Raw genomic sequence first — 18371 nt, 5'->3', positions numbered from 1 at the left:
TGACTTCCTCTAACATGCTATATAAAACATTGCTCTCACTCAAAAATAATTTTATCCAACGAAGATGAACGAGAATTTGCTTTATGATCCAACGGAGATTAACCATCTTTCATCCAATGAAGAATATCATGATCCATCACAACAATGGTAAGTTTCAAACACTATTAAACTGGTAATGTAATCCTATGTAGTATATATATATATATATATATATATATATATATATATATATATATATATATATATATATATATATATATATATATATATATATATATATATATATATATATATATATATTGTTACAGCTGTGGAAATTCGCAAACCACCATTCAGGTCCCGTAGGTGAGATAACTCTAAGTACATGTGTAGTTAGCCCCAAACCCGTTGTTTAGATGGAATTTATGTGATTCATTCATATCGGGCTGTGACGCTTTGAGTTAGGCGTTTTTCTGTTCTATCTTTATTTTGAATCAACCGCCATAACCATCAAACCACCACCAAAAACCCTCCACCGCCCTCACCTCTCTCCTACGGCCATTCCCGCACCACCTGTGAACACTGAGCGTCGGGCTGTCTTGGGCTCGTTCAAGCGATACGCACCGAGCCGCGAGTGCATATAGCGGCCTTTCCGAGGAAGAATTCGGATCAAGAATGCTACACGCCCACTTTTGATCCATCCAATCAGCAAGCGCGGAGCGGCTTGGCCCCGCCTCCCGGCACGTCCGTGTGAAATCGAAATATGCAAATTCTAGGATCAGGGGAGGTTCACGCCCACTTTTCCTCTGTCCAATGGGAGAGCGTGGCTCCGCTCCTGAGCTCATCCTGATCCGGACATTTGCATATTGGTTCTCCTGCCGGCCTATAAAATGCCGAGCGCAAGGCGAATCGTGGCAGAGTCAGTTTGGAAGAGCAGAGAGTTTTGGCAGAGTCAGTTTTGGTGGCAGAGAGTGAGAGTTTTGGTAAGAGAGTCATCGGGCAGAGTGTGGCAGCGGCGGAGTGTGGCAGAGAGTGGAGTGGAGTCGGGAGGCGAAGGCGTCGAGTTGGGTTCTGCAGTCGGCTGAGGAGAGTTGTGCCAAGAGGCCAAGGAGCTCGGGTCTGAGGCGAGAAGGACGGCGGTCGGCGACGAGGTCGCGGCGGGAGACGCTCGTCGCGGGACCCAAGCCAGCCAGCCATTCTCCCTCCCCCAGAGCATCAACAATTCCCCCTTTTCCCCCGCGCTGAGATAGTGCAACAAGGGGGCCCCGTTCACACCCCACTCCAAACGTCGTGCCAACGAAACCCGTGAAGGAGCACAGAGTCGGGGCACAGCCACGCGGCCACGTCTGCGGCTCGTCCGCCAACGCGCCACGAGGACGCGGGTAGGACCCACCCGGTCTCGCGGACCTGGCCACTCCTTCAGGTCCCGCGCACATATTGGCCTACAGGCCCGTCTGCCCCCTTGTCTATGAGGGTGGCTTCTTTCCTTTGCTTTTGAGTAAATGTGTGTCGGCGCCGTGTCTTGTAAAGTAGAACTGTATAAGTGTTGCCGTGTGTACACGTATTCGGTTGTAACTCTGCGTCGTTGTTTCTTTTGTTTTCCTGATATAGGTGCATTCTGACTGTTTGGCTGTATATGTGCGCTTTCCGTGTGTCGCGTAATAAATGTGCATTGTGTGAACTGTTTTCCCGTTTCGCTTCGTCTTTTCTTTATTGACCCTCCATCCTGCTTCACGTAAAAGGGTTCGCAGTGGGCTTAAAACGCCCGATAATTAATCGGAACCGTCGAGGCCGACGATAACACTGCTCGGTTATCCCGATAGCACGGAACGGACCACTTAAGCGGTTCGTGTCCGGAGTCGGCCTGCGGCGAGGTACGATCGCCCGGTCGACCATCCGCGCAGGTACTTAGGTAGATCGAATTTGGCGAGCAACCCTATCCTGTGCGGGTGGGCAATTGGCACGGTCGTGGTGGGGTTAAACCCCCACCCGTGACTGGCTCCCGGCGTTGTTCCGACAGGGTCACGACGGAATTGCCCGTTCCGGTGGGCGAGGCGGCCGCCATTCGAGTCGAGCGGCCAATCGCACGCCGTCGGGTGCGAATTCGCGTGCGTGCGTGCATGTGTGTGTGTGTGTGTGTGTGTTGGTTGTTAAGTCTGGCTTCCTTCTTGGAACTATGGTGCAGTAATTGTTCTTCATTTTGATTGTATATGATTAATTATATAACTAATTATTTATTTTCCCTTTCATTACAGCATTTCAAACTCACTCGTAGACTCGGTGAATTGGCATGCAAATTATCTTCACATGGAATGGAAAGCTCTGAATGACGTCTTGACAGAAATCCAGTTCGTTCTTCAGGCATTTCTACTACTACTCAGCGGACACATCTGAGATAGAGTTCACAATGTCACACCATGAGTCGTTGTCCATCATCAGTGTCTGCAAGTCCGCTATGTCATGCTGGATATCCCTTGCTACACAGTCGATGTATGTATGCATGAATAGTCGATGTATGCAGGCATTTCACAACGACCTTAATAAATGTATGAATAACCTGCCTCCAAGATGGATACCTCCAAGATCTCCGACATCACAGAATTTACCCAATGTTTCAACGTCCTTTGAAGATTTTCTTGAAAGGTATTACACATAATAAAATACAATGATGTTAAATTTCAATGTTCTTTGAAGATTTTCTTGAAATTACACATAATAAAATACAATTATGTCAAATGAGGGCCTGTGTTTCCTGTTTTTACAATGTCAATCACAAAGAAAGTGCAGACATGTTGCCTCTTGTTCCAAACATCAGAGGCTACCCCAGGTAATTCATTATTCATCTCTATTATTGAAGCTAATATATGAGAGTTAGGATATATTTATTTTTTGATAATATGATAGACGTATTATATATCTTTAGATATATAATACAATCGATAAGACAACTCCTTGGGTATTCACAGGTGTGTCATATAATATTGTTGCGGATCTGGAAGCCATGAGCACACAGACATTCAGGTTCCTATAGAGTAGTTATCTCGGTAAGTACGTGTTTTGTAGATAGTCCTTTTCCTTGTTTAATGGGTAAATAAAAGCGCTGCGATTTGTATTAGGAAAACCCCATCTTCAGCGACAGCCACAAAATGCCCGTTGGTTGCGGACACGCCGCGGAACAGCACAAGCCCTCAGCTCCCGGCATCCCCCGCACGCTTAGTAGGGGAAAGGTGAAGCCCCCACCCACCAAACCCTCCGCTCCGGCATTCTGTGCACGCTCAGTAGGTGAAAGGTGAAGCCCCCACCCACCAAACCCTCCGCTCCCGGCATTCCCCGCACGCTTAGATGGTGAAAGGTGAAGCCCCCACCCACCAAACCCTCTGCTCCCGGCATCCTCCGCGTGCTCGCGGGGGGGGGGGGGGATGGAATGCGGGCGTGTTCAGATTGCATCCACGATCCGAATTCCTTGCCGAATATGGGCATAAAAACAGCCAGCGGGGGGAATGGAATGCGGCAGCCCCCACCGACAGCGGATGAGTCACGCGGGAAGCGAGGCGCGCCCTTGAGAAATAAAAAGGGAAGAGAAGGACGGGAACAGGGCTTTTTACTAGCTTCTACCAGCTTCTACCAGTTCCTTTGAGCTTCTTCGAGCTTCTTGTCGGTTCTCCGGGCGTTGTCCTCCTGTCGTCCTTCGTGGCTGGTTCTCCCGTCGTTCTCCGCTGGTCCTCCTGTGGTTCTGGTCGCGCACGAGTTCTGGGCAGTGCGCACTGAGGGTCTTCTCCCGCCAGCCGTCGCTCTGCCGTCTTCGCTCACTTGGATCATCCGGATCGTGCTGGGGGTCCAGTCGGCCCCGGGGACCTGCTCCTCGAAGACCGCACGAGGCGGGCAGGTCCAAGATAGGTCTCAATAAAGACCAGCTGGTCCGATAATGTGTGTGTGTGTGTGTGTGTGTGTGTGTGTGTGTGTTTTAACAAGAAAGAAACACTCAGATGATTCAAGACCCCTCACTCTCTCACTCAAACAAACATTATATAATAAAATCTGTTGTAGATATTTCAATGTGTAATATATTATATGTTGTAAGTATTAATTATATCTGCTTTGCTTACAATTATTTAATTCTCAATTACCAAAAAAAGATAAAGGAGGGAGGAGGGTGGAGGTGAGCTCCCCCAATGACCCATTGCCCCCACCCCATCCCACCCCTCCCCGTGTGTGTGTGGGAAAGAGTGGGGGTGGGATGAGGGTGGACACAAGGGGAGGGGATGATGGTAAATGGGTGTAGCTTGTATGGGTGGGGAAGATTGGGGGTGGGATGAATGGGTGGTGTGTCAAGGGTGGGTGTGGCTTGCATGGGTGTGCCTTGCATGGGTGTGCCTTGTATGGATGGGGCTTGCATGGGTGGGGCTTGTGTGGGTGGGGAAGGGTGGGGGTGGGATGAATGGGTGGTGGGTCAAGGGTGGGTGTGGCTTGCATGGGTGTGGCTTGTGTGGGTGGGAAAGGGTGAGGTGGCTTGCATGGGTGTGGCTTGTGTGGATGTGAAGGGGGGGGGGTGGCTTGCATGGGTGTGGCTTGTGTGGGTGGAGACAAAGAAGGGGGGGCGGAGTGAATTTTTAAATTAAATAAACACGTTGTGTGTGGGGAACTAATAAACTAAACATTGTATGATAGATGTGGATGTGGTGTATGGATGTGCATATGATGGATGTGGATGTGGTGTGTGGGTGTGGCTTGCATGGGTGAAGTTTAAAAAGGGCTGCGATAAAAAGGGCTGTGAAGTTTAAAAAGGACTCCATGGGTGGAGTCAATTTTTGAAAAAAAAAAATTTCAATTTAATAACTTTGTCTTTTGTAATTCCTGTGAACAAAATGAACCTAAAATCTCTTCTTTTAAATCATATAATTTGTAAATCCAAGGAACTGTATCTATTACATCAACAATTAAAAAAGTTCATTCGTACATCACCGAGTATAACCTTTTTCAAAATGAGATTTCCACCTGTATATTCTTACTATATCACCAACTTAGAACTTTGGCTTTCTGACATTAATCTCTTTTTCATATTTTAATTTTGTAAATGTTTCTGATGGCTTGGATTTTGTTGAGGTATAAATCGTATCATTGTACTTATCTACAATGTCCTGAATTAAAGATAACCATTGTTGATAACAGAGTTGAGTGAATTTTTTTTATATAGTCTCTCTTTTAAAGTGCGATTAAAATGCTCAATAACAACCGCATTTCCTTCATTAAAGGTGCTGGATAATGTAATGCCGTAACTTTAAAGAAAATTCATAAATGTTTTGTTGCAGAACTCTGTGCCCTCATCAGTCTACAATTTTTGAGGTTTTCTCTTGCTTTTATTAAATATCTGTTGAAAGGCTAACATAAGAATATTACCTGTTTTGTTTTTCAAAGGGACAACCCATGCATATCTACTGCTCAAATCAATAACGGTCAAAGTATACTCATACCCCTTATCATTATTGAGTTTAATAAAGTCAGCAGACCAGATATAATCAACTTCTTTGGAATAAATCTTCCTTCTATTAAACTTTGTGATTATTGCTTTATGTAATTTATCTTCAATCTTAATGACATCATTAGAGCCTATAAGGTTTTTGAATTTCCAAGCCCAAGTTTCAATTTAGCACTGATGATCTTCTTCATGATGAACCCATCAAGGTTTTCTCTCAAGGTTTGATTTTGTATCAAAGACAAATTATAAAACAATTCACGATCCGCTTCGTGTTTTTCTTCCAATTTCGTACTATTTCCATAATCAATATCATGCTTTATACACAGTCAATCAACTCTGTTTTTAGGTTTAGACCAAGGTTTAGGATCGTTAGCCTCATCTAATGTTTTATCCAAGTTTGTTCCTGGACCACAGAAAGAATACCCTGGTAGATGTAATTCCCCTGGTATTCCAGTTGTTGTAAATTTACTTCTGAAAAAAACTTTTGCACATCTCCCCCAAGTTTTTGTTTGGAGATAAATTTACTCTTTTTAGAGCCACACACCGAACATGTACCTTTTTGTATAACCCTATTATTTTTACTTTTAACATTCAAGATATTTTCACTCGGTTTTCTTTTTACATTTGAGACAATAACTCATTTATTTATGAGAAAAATTCCTACAGAGTGCGAAAACCTTTTTAGTTTCCAACATATACATTTGAATCTTAATTTTTAAAAGATAAAGAATCCTGAGAAATGTCTTCACTCTCTCCTCTATGTATTGAAGAAAAATATATAAAACTTTAACTGAAGTCAATTATACCAACATCGTCGATAATATAATCTTTTCCTTCTTTCTCTTCTATATCTCCACTTTGTGGTTGAAATTTTCTCCCTGAAATCACTGTTAATACTCTTGACACATATTTTTTGCTTGACTTGTTAATTCTTTGTTTTCCTCCTCAGTGCGTTTAGATCGATTTATTTTCTGTAATACCTCCAATCTTTTCTTAGTCTCACTGGTTTCCACATTTTTTATATTTATTCATTCTCTCTCTTTCCTCCCTCTCTTCTTCTCTCTTCTCTATCTCTATCTCTATCTCTCTCCTCAGTTTCTTCAACTCCTTCCTTATCCCTTACTACCCTTGAACCACTTTCACCCCATAGAATATCATACATATATTCATCTGGATTTCTTGATATTCCTGTATCCAAAATAATTCTTTTTACAACAGGAAATCAATAACATTTTTCTGATTCTCTAAAAGAGCCTTGTGTTTTCTCAACTTTAAAACCTTTTCATTATTTAACATTTCAGTTAAATCCAAAGTTGTTGGTTTGGCAACATCAGTATAAAACCAATCTTTTATTGAAAATACCTCATTCTTATGTTGTAGAACATATTTATTAAAATACCAAATACTATTTTCTTGTAGGTATGCTTGGGCATGGAAATGATAATTTTCTTGAAGCCGTCTTGCTGTCATTTATGTATCAGAAATATATGACAGATTAATATGATGACAGTTAATACCCCCCCCCCTCCATCTTCAAATTGTTAAATCAGCTTGTATTCCCTTACTTATGATATAAAATCCTGTTCTTTGTGTTTTCATGATATAAACTACAGCAAAACCGTTATTGATTTTTGCCTTATTAAATTCTTTTGTTTGTTGTTTGCTAATCGTGCTTCCACAAAACTCATTCTCGGCACCAAGTGGATAATATTTTTCCTTACGAGGCATTTAATTCTTTCAGGTCTTCTAGGTTTATTTTTAAAAAACACTTATACCCTAAATTATTCATATCATATCCCCAATGTTCTATTCTCATACAAACTGTGCGGCCTTCTTTATAAAATTTTGTTTCAATTGGAAGTGTGAATTCTGTGTGACCTGGAGATAAAATCAACATTTCTGCATCTTTGGAATACACAGCAGTTTTATTTAAGGATATGTATTGTGATAAAATCACTTAATCTCACCAAGTCATTCGCCTCAGTCGAGCTTGGAGAATTAATTAATTTATAAGTATTTTTCATTTTAATATTTTTTGTTCTACTATATTTCTGTCATTCAGCCTGTGACTTTGTGTAATAATTTGATAAATAAATATCAAGTTCTTGGGATACACCAAAGGTAGAACAATCTTTTCCAACATAAGCCATTTATATTAGATTAAAAAGAATATCATAAATTTTTTTATTTTTGTTGAGTTGAAATAACACATTTCGACATAATTGACCACAACACTTGGAATTAAATTACTGGACTTGAAATGTTTGATAAACACCATTCTGTAAGAATTTCATGACTTCAACAGGTGGTAGAAGACCAGAACTATCAAAATAATATTTAACCTGATTATTATAAATGCAAAGCCAATGAGAACCGTTCCCATTATTATCTTCTTTGTATGGAAAGACAAGTTTGTTAATTCATCTCTCATACAAATAACCACATTATCAATTTTTAATTTCTTACAATATTTGGCAAGTTCTATATTTGATGTTGTATTCTTTCCAAATTCTTTAAACCACTCATCAATGCTCATTGATTTATAAGAAAGATATAACCCACTACCCCTTTTAGTTAATTTTACACCTGCTTATGCGATCGAAGAAAGCAAATCTCCAACTAACAATCTCGCTTTATCAGGCAGGCTTTCAAGTTTTTCAGCAAAATCTACAATTACACCATTCTACTAATTTGTTTCTCCAACTCTTTATGATGTCTTTCCAAATCTTTTTGAGCCTTCCTTTCATTGGCAGTTTTTTTTTTTTTTTTTTTGTATACCTTGGTCGAGGCTCGTATGAGAGCTAACACACAACTCACAGCAAGGAGGCATGAGACAAGAGGGGCGGGAGTGGAAGGGACAAAACATTGGGGAACAGACACAGGTGAACTGTGGAAGGGAGAGGGATGGGGATGGGACGGGGAACATGGCGAGGAGAAGATGGACATTACAGGGACTTTCAGGAAGGAAAGCAGGAGAATTGAAGGAAGTGGGCTTGGGTGGATTATCGGGGGTAGAAAAGATCGAGGATTTGGATGGGGGAAGATAAGAGGTGGTGGTGAACAGCTGTTTTGAAAGCCTGGAGGGAAGAATGGGAAAGAATAGAGTGAGGAAGTTTATTCCAAAGGCGGGAAAAAAGAGGAATGAAAGAGTGAAGATGAGCAGTGATTCGTGATTTTGGTAGTTTTACCAGAAGGGGGTTGTTGGCGGACCTTGAGCGCCCTGTGGAAATGTGGTTGGGACAAATCGCAGAGAGAGCAGGGGGGGCAAGGCTGGAGAGGAGTCGGTAGAAGACAGAAAGACCACCGACCAACCTGTGGTGATTGAGTGAGAGGCCCAAAGACTCAGCTTCATTGCGGGAGATGCCAATGATCTTAAAAGCCCTGGTTTCGACAGCGTGAAGTCAAGAAAGGTGGGAGGCAGGAGCACCAGCCCAGAGGGGAGAGCAGTACTCCATCAGGCTACGGACAAAAGCTTTGTAAGTAGTCAGGAGCTCAAGAGGGCCGAGGAAGGACTTTGCACGACGGAGGATTCCCAGTCGGCAACTGGCTTTTGAGGCAAGGTTGGAAATGTGACTTTCCCAGGAAAGGTCATGGCAGATAGTGAGACCCAGAAGCTTGAAAGAAAAGACTTCTTCCAGAGGATTGTTGAGAAAGTGGATGGGGGGGGTTTTGTAAACGGTCCTTTCGAAGAGACATAGTGAGAGTGTGAGATTTGTGTGGATTGAAAGACATGTTCCACGTGTTGGACCAGTTTGTGATTTTATCCAGATCTGCAGTGAGCGAAGAAGCTGCTGCTTGCCGGTCTGAGGGATGACAGATGGTACGGCAGAGGGTGGAGTCATCGGCAAAGAGAAATAGAGGATTTTCCAGAGAGTCCGAGAGATCATTGATGATCAGTTTTCACTGCTTTTGAAATACTGCTCCAGCCACACTTAAACCAGCAAATAAAGGAATTAGAAATGGGAGAAATCCTCAACTCATCTCTTATTGAATATTTTTTCAACATTGGTTTTGACATTTTAATTTTAAGTGAGCCAGTATCGTTCAAGCTCTTGTGAGCAAAACATCAATTCTCACTGCTCCTTTTCTATGAATTATATTACCATTATCATACAAGGCTTTTGATTTTGAAGGCAAGATGATAGTTTATTAAGATTGATTTGATTAACATATACCCCAATTGGCACTTTACTACTCATTTATTTATTTAAAAATTATGGGAGACTAATCATAACACCATTATCTGTATTAATCTGTAATTCTGTTTCTTCCAAAAGCAAACAATATGGATCAACTTCTTCACTCTGTTATCTTTCAATGTATTGGGAAGTATCCACTCGATTAGACTTTATAGTTTCCTTTTGAGTGCTCAGGTCAATCGCATAGATTGTATAAAGGTTTTTAAATGCTACCATATCCAAAATGGGTTCTTTATTTCCATTGCTCTCACACACCTTTGGTAAGACTTGTATGCTTCAGCATAATCATTTTTGTCCCAATAAATTTCCAATCTATCTTGTGGATAAAATGTTCCATTGAGAGAAACGTGACGTTGTTTCACCTCAGCATTATCACTCAATGCATTATTCTTAGCAGTAGCAGTATCAGTATCTCCATCTGATTTCTTTAAAATGAGCCATAGGTACCGCGGCTTTCCTTCGAGAACACCCAAATTCCACGTGTAAGTGGTTTGGTTTCGTTTAACGTGTTGACATCTTCTTTTCAGGTGTGATACATTTCGTGGTTTCTTTGAGTTGTCTTCTGTTCAACATCTCTTCTGTTTTAAGATTAGGAGTATATTCACTAATATACCAACTCATTTCATCAATAACAAATTTATTCTGATCACCAAAAGCATTAGCAGCACCAAAAAGCAATCTGTTTTCATTATCATTCCTTTGTAGTTGAAATCAAATTTTAAGACCATACAGAACTTTATCAGGATCACAAAATCCAAATATACCTTAAAGAGAAACTACCACTGTAAAACTACTTTTTTCTTTTGCATCATCGTTGTACATTCCTTTTCTTTGACAAAAACTGGGGTCTGCGTTTGTTGCCATTGTCATATTAGGAATAAAACCTTCGACAGCTCCCTTTCCCATTCTATCACTGAATGTATATAGTGTAAATTTCATCATTTCAGATGTTGCAGAGACATAATCAACCGCTTCAACTTATTGTGTTCGAATATACAAATGAACACAATCAAACATTTTCCAGAAGAAATTATTTACGAGTGTAGTGTTTGTGTTATTCCCAGCCTTATTGAATGTAAATTTACACAACAAGAAACTATCGGTGAGATACAAATAAGTTTGTTGATTATTTATTTCAAAACTTTTTGTTCCATTTGTATTCCAATCTGTTCCAGTTATTGCATTTACCTTGAAGTAGTGTTCTTTTTTCGTAGAGTTTGAGATGACAATGGTATCATCCAAATCATCCATACTATCAATTGTTTCCACATTAATATTTATTTAGTAAAAAAAAACAAGAGATGTTGAAACTTTTGAAACCCTGACCCAAGTATTTGAATTATTTTCTGTCGTTCTTGGTGAGACAACTGAGTTTTGCCTTTTTTAATTTCTGTTATTGCTTGCAATTTATGGGATTCCTTTTGGGCATCTTTTATACTCTTCATAGCACCCACTACATTTCCCACAGCAGAAGCAGTTGAACCAATTAGGTCTTTATGTTTAAGAATAGTTGAACCTATACCCATTTGAGTATCAATTATCCCATCTCCTTTATTTCTAAATTGATGCCCTCCACCTCGTTGTCTCTTAGGTTTATAGTATCCTCTACCAAGATACATACATTCACCCTTATAGTATGGGGAGAGGAACATCCCATCCCCTGTAATTATTTTATATTTTCCCAACTTTTGTTTCCTCACAATAACCATCATATTTATTTATTGGAAAACTTCACGAAGATGAATTCCGATGGATATAATTTCTTTATTAAAAGAAATAATGGAATTATCTTGGTTGGTAATCTTAAAATTTACTCTGTATATGGTTTTTCCAGGCATGGATAGATAAACCATATTGAATTTTTGGTTCCATATTGAATTTATAACCAATTGGGGTCGAGTGTGCACTGAATGAAAATATTGTATTTGTTCTTATTCCATCATTGTAAGCACCATCAATCAAATCACGGTGGATTAACACCAAATTTATGCCTGAGGATATTTGAATGACATTATCACTTTAAAACGTCACATTAGTTTCAATCTTTTTTGAGGAGAAACCCAATAACTTTGTAAATGAATTATCAATTGTGAAATCAACCTTATAGTTCTTTTTAAGTTTAATCGTTGATTTTGAAGTATGTTTTTGGATATTTATAACAATAGTTTTGGTTCATCACCCTGTTCTTTCATAAGGCAAGCAATATCGGAAGATATTTGAGAAATCTTGTATGCTCCGGGATGAAACTGTTATAGTTTTGTCACTGCTTCCTGGATTATAACTGAACTTGTCATTTTTCTCTGTGATATTAAACAAGGGATTATAAGTTTCCATAGACAATAAAGATGCCTCATATTCTTTTGTTGTGTCAAGTTTGTGGTGGGTATGGGAACGAAGATGTGTGATCACTCGTGAAATTAAAACTAAGGATTGCGCTTCTCATTTATAAGCTTTATAGTTTGTATATAATTCTGTCTGTATGTAATCAAAAAAAAGTCTGTATATAATTATTAGAAATCTCTTTTTTATTTTTTGAAACACCATACTTGTTAAATAGTCTTGAAAAGAAGATAACACAAATCATTTTTCTTCCAACATTCAGTGGCAGTAATTCTACCATTATCTTATCTATAAACATATTTATTTCTTTATCATCTTTCAACAATAAAAAATAATTCTCATTAGCATCTACAATTGATATTTTTTCATTTTCATCAAGAGAGAGAATTAAACTCATTTAACATGGGATAATATCTCTTTGTATTGACATTTATTAATTATTTTCATGTTCATTAACTGGTCTAAAATGGCTGATGCTTCATTAAAGCAATTGTTATTTCCATTCTCACTACCTAACAACAATAACAGTTTATTAACTAATTGTGATAGGTCATTTGGAAGAAAACTAACACCTGAACCAAGCCTACTTAAAGCCTCAATAATGTGTTTCTCCTTTAATTCTTCCTTCCTTTACTGGCAACAGAAACTCCATAATCAAGCGAGTTTACTAAATCAATATATACTCCATCATCCTCATTTTTTATATTTAATGGTTTGTCAAAATAACTTGATTCACCCCTCACAGTTGAACCTTGTCTTCCATCTTTTGTAAGAATAAACATTAATCTCAGAATTAATTTAGCAGCGGGTTGAACAGAACTCAAGAACCTTAATTCATCATTAAATATCAATCCCTTTTCTTGAACAAGATGGAATATTGCTGGTTGTTCTTTTGGAATGAGACCTGCTATGGTTTTTTAATCTGAGGAATATTCATTGTTTTGGAGAGTATTCACAACATAATCAGGGGGTTGATTTATCTCTTCCAGTTGTTGACATAATCATTCATCATCATATTCTAATTCTCCTATATCTTCTAGTTCTTGATCCATCATTTGACAAAAATCTTTTATCATTTGAAGTTTTTTAGGGGTGTATTCTTTCAAAGGAACTGTAGACATTTGTTGGGGAGTTTTTTTTTTTTAAAGTGTCTTAAATTTTTTTTCTCGTTTTCTTTCAAATGCTTCTTCACCCATTAGTTTCTGTCTGCGTTTCTTCTTTATGTCTTCCTGTTGTTTTACAACTTTTGAAACCAACTCTTGATGTTCCTTAAATCTTCTTGCTCGTTCTTTCGCATCCATTTATTTATTGGAAAATACTTAATGAATTATAACGGTCAATAGGGAAATTTTCCTTTTCTTCATCATTGAAGTAGATGTGTTCAAATAAATTCTTTTCTTTAAATATTTCATCAAATTCTTTATTAACATTAATACGAGTTGTAATTTCTTCGTCACTAATACTTGTATCTCTGCTTTTCATACGTTTGCGTTGAGTTTCTTCATCAACATCAAAATCGAATGATAATTATCTATGTTGAATCCCACTCTACCACATGCAGGACAATTATCAAATTTGTCATATGGAGAATCAGGGAATTCAAGTCATATGGAGAATCAGGGGTCATATATGTGTGTATATGTATATATACACACAGAATAATAAAAGTGTGTGTGTGTGTGTGTGTGTGTGTGTGTGTGTGTGTGTGTGTGTGTGTGTGTGTGTGTGTGTGTGTGTGTGTGTGTGTGTGTGTGTGTGTGTGTGTGTGTGTTTCTCCTCCATAACTCCAAAACGATAAAACCTAGCAGCCTGAAACTTTGCATGCATACTAAGAAAACTCCAAGGAAGTGCAAAAGTGAAAATTGGGTATTTGAGTTAATTAAAACACCCCTTTTGAAGATAATCAACTGCCTTATTTAATTATATCCTTCATCAGGTGATCCTCGGCCACCTCACTGTCTGGGGTTTTAAGGCATCTCCTGGCTAACCGCACCGGGGTCTGAAGCCGCAATGTTTTTTGGCCTGCTCAACCATACTTTGACTTGGGACAGGCCGCAACAACAACAACAACGCAACAACAAAATTTTTCACTCATATCGAATGCCTCTTTCATCATCTATGAATCGCTGAATACATCGCTTTGGTAAGTACAGTAGTTTTAAAATTAGGAACTTGGAGCGATTTCATGCATTATATGATACTATTTTCCACAATTCACTCTCACAGACGAATTGAAGTACATCATCGAAATATTATTTCGGTTTTGGAGGATTGGATGTCGTCCAGACTAAGTCAAAAATCTGTTGTGAAATCTGATAATTTAAAGAAATCACGAGTCTTATAACTAAACTGATGTACCTATTTCCTTCAAGCAAGCACAGCTATGTTCCCTCCTCCTCCTCCTCCATAGATACTCAAGAAAATGTAAAATTTCAAAAGCCTTAAACTTTTCTTTTTCTACTGTTTGGAAAATATTGAGTGAACAAAAAAAATTAGGAATGTGCCAAAATTAACCAGGTTCATTTAGCTATATGATTTAATGCATTCACTGAGAGACCTCACGCCATGCCCCCCAAAAGGACTGCTTATCCATAGCATCTGCCACATCAGTGTCCATGTCTTTGGAGGTTTCACGAGGTGCTCTGGAGGAAATAAAAGCAAATCTGGTGAAAAATGGATGTTTAAAAATAGTTATAACATTTGCGCTGTCTCCATGGTGGTTCTACATTTAATATATGGGAAGCAGCCACAGCCTGGCCAGCCGTTCCTTATCAACCATTTAATTGGACTGCTTGCTTGAGTGCTTAAGCCAATTGCCAAGCGCTTTGCAGTCGATAGTGGTACCGTGCTACGTCATTCTGGGCGAATCGTTTAGTCATTGTGGACACTTTTGCCACGCCACGTCAACCTGAGCGAGTGGTTCGTGCTTCATCATTCTGAGCAAGTTGTTGTGAAATAACACCCGATTTCCGAGCCGTTTGCCGTATTAACGTGTTTTTTTTTAAATTAGAGCCAATTTTTTTTTGTAATGGGTAACTAACAGCCATTTCATAATGGGTAACTCAAAATAGTTATTCGGCGACAGGAACATCCGACAAAAACATCTGAACCACCCTCAATGAACCGCCGCCAATAAATCCTGAGACGTGGTACAGCTTCACCCGAAGGTCGGTGAGAACGTACCTGCTCATGAAGTCCCGGAGTCGCGGACGGTTTCCACAGCAGTAATACAAGTATATGACCTTCCATCAAGATAATCCGGCAACATGAACAGCTGATCACAAGTCGTTGAGAATCCTTCTGATCAGATCTTCAGAGGTCCCAGGGCCCTGTACGGCTTCTTTGCCCCCACCGTAACATGCTGGTGATTTCTCTACCATCAGCCATTTGTGTTCGTGTATGCGTGATTGCGGAACATGCATTCAAGGATGGAAATACGTCATTTTTCTAAGTGTTTGAGGGCAGGTGAAGCCTCGAGAGTCAGGTAGAGCAGCCACTTCTCAGATGTATAATAAATTGGATATTTTTTTTTTCGTATTTTTACCATTATTTTAATCCCAAAGAGATTATAATTGATAATTTTAAAAATGGTTAAACACATAACGATTCACATGAGTTTTTAATATCACAAGCTGTCACCATTCCATCATCTCGCGATATTTTATCATCTCAAGATATTTTGTCATCCTGATATTTTTATGCCCGAATTATAAAACCTACACTGGCTTTTAGGGGGGGGAGCAAAACCTGTACGCCCATGTTTACAACTTACCACTCACCGTACATCGTACATAAAACACCGACAAGCACCAGACACTTCTCCAAACATACTACCATAAACCTGAGAAACACCCACTCCCTTGGGGAGCGATCATGCCTGTGTAAAGGCCCAGTCACACCTTGACGTTTTAGCCAACGTATGCCGATTTTTGAAAAAAATTTCTAAAACGCTGGCACACGTTGAATACGTTACTTTTAAGTTACTCATAGGCTGAAAGACGTCGGTATAATGGATCGTCCTTGCGTCAACATCCACGTCCACGGCCACGACACTTATTTGCAGCATTCTTCAAACTTTTCTTCGGCATGACGAGGATGTTCACACTTCGATGTCTAGCTTGGCTATGATTCCAATTGTCCATCGGCAGCGTCTATTTAAAATAGTCGAGTTTGAGCGTTTTAACACGATCAGAAGAAACGCTTCAAATTTCCAAACCCCAGCGTCAAAAAACACAGGCGAGTGACAGCAATTTAAATCATTCATTGTAAACAATGAAAATAGCTGAGTGGTACCGTTTAAAAGTCGTTGAGTGTAAAAAAAATCCAATTGTTGAGCGCAAGCGTCTACTTTCAATAGTGGAGATGCAGCCATTTAAATCGTTGAGTGGCAGCCTATGAATAGCAAACCCTACGTCATCGGCAAAGATAAACTGCCGCACGATATGGATAAGTTAGGCTATCGTTGGGCATAGTTTGTGAACGCCGGCTACACGATAATTATTCGTTGGTATACCGTATCTATGAGTTATCGAAGCGCTCTATGCACATTATTAGTTAATTGTGCATTTGTCCAACCCGTTATGAATAGACCTAAATCGTAAAAACAAGCCATAGCTCATTGTTGAAAAAGCCCCATAAAAAAATTTGCCACGAAGAACTTCGAACAATGGTGCAAAGATGTCTCCTACCCGTGGACACGCGGACGCAAGGAGGATCCATCATAACCCACACCCTCCCCCTCATACTCACCTACTACTGCCAACATGAACAAACTACTACTAATACTAATAATGATACTGTTACTGCTGACATCGACTCAAAAAGGACTCGAAAACACTGTTGGGTTCCCCTTTTATGAACACCATTTTTATATACCAATTCCCAAAACCGCTGGGAACACGTCTTTATATGGCAGTTGTAAGTTAGAAACACGTTCATTTATTTTTTTTGTCGACCGGAGGACATCATTGGAATACGTCTACATACGTCAATGTGTGTTGGGACTATGTAAAGAATTGGTTCAAAGCACATCAAACATAAGTTAGAAATAAGTTTTGCGTAAAAAAGACATTACCGCGACGTGTTTCGACTTATGAGTAGCTTATAAGTAGCCTTTGTAGACGTGTGTAAGCGTCCGCATATCGTGTGTACAACTTATCCCCATCGCATGCGGAACGTATGTCATACGCCGAGTACGTCGTAAAATTTTGAACATGTTTAAAATTTCTTGACGTACTCTACTTACTACGACGTATGATAGCGTACTTTAGCGTTCTACTCACGTATACCAAACTTACTCATTCCGTATTTGACATGCCCCAACGTTTTAGACACATTTTTCTTAGGTCGGCATACGCTGGGAAGATCGCCAAGGTGTGACCGCGATGTTGACACTTCCATTTCTACGGCAGTTATGATTCGAATCGTTGTGCGTCAGCCTTTTAATAGGCTACGTCACGACATCGTCGGCGATGCGTGCAATGCGCTATGCCTAAGTTAGACTATCGTTGGGTATAGGTTGTGTAGGCCGACAACAGGTTCAGCATTCGTTGGTATAAGTTATCTATAACACAACGAAACGTTCTGTGTCCGTTACCAATGCGTTATACATAAGACCAAGTCGCTATGAATACGTCCGAATCTTTAAAAAAAAACATCAAAAGTTCAACGTAAGCCAGCGTTTTACATACATTTTAATACGTTGCCATCGCTAGCTAAAACGTCAAGGTGTGACCGGGCCTTAAGATAACGTGACATGCCATGGTCTTGGGTCATGTGACACTCTGTGAAGCTGTACTGACCAATTTTTATTTAAAGATATTTTCGCTTATGGATATTTAGCACCAGTATTTTTTTTCCTAGTATCTTGGCTTTGGGTTATAGCAGTACATGAAACTTCAGCTTCCTAGTTCACCTATAAAGTCCTGAACATTTATATGAGTGAGTCAGTGGTGAGAAAGAGCTTTGCAGACTGTATATGCTTTGACATTACAGTTGTACTTCGTTGAGAACCGGCTGTGATGTGATAATAGCAATTTGTTTTGAGAACCGGCCAGGACATCACCATAGCACTAAGTTCAGAAAACCAGCCATGAAATCATCACAGCACTTTGTTCAGAGCACCAACTGTGACATAACAGTAGCACCAACATCTGCGTCACATCACGTCTTGCAGCACAAAGTACACCTGCGGACTCACGATTTGCAAAACCCTTGATCTATTCTCCTAATATCAAATTAAACTCTTCCATAAAGTAAATGAGTTGATCTACACTCCAATAATACACAAACCAAATTTCACTTTTCCGTTTCGAAGTGTGAACCCTGGACAAACGACGGGCCTGTTTGTTGTACACATGGCCCTTGAGTACGGACAC

The 18371-nt window shown here is 39.7% G+C and overlaps 1 protein-coding gene across 1 annotated transcript in view; it reads right to left on the bottom strand.

The window, feature by feature from the left end:
- SPON1 (spondin 1) overlaps positions 1 to 18371 on the bottom strand; it is a 42566-nt gene that overhangs the window by 23126 nt on the left and 1069 nt on the right. The window lies entirely within an intron of this gene.

The sequence above is a fragment of the Eptatretus burgeri genome, chromosome 17 (assembly GCF_056783735.1).
Source record: "Eptatretus burgeri isolate ZD-2024b chromosome 17, Ebu_testis_v1, whole genome shotgun sequence".
Lineage (NCBI taxonomy): Eukaryota > Metazoa > Chordata > Myxini > Myxiniformes > Myxinidae > Eptatretus > Eptatretus burgeri.
The sequence above is the reverse complement of the archived record's forward strand: the minus strand, read 5'-3'. Positions and strand labels throughout refer to the sequence as shown.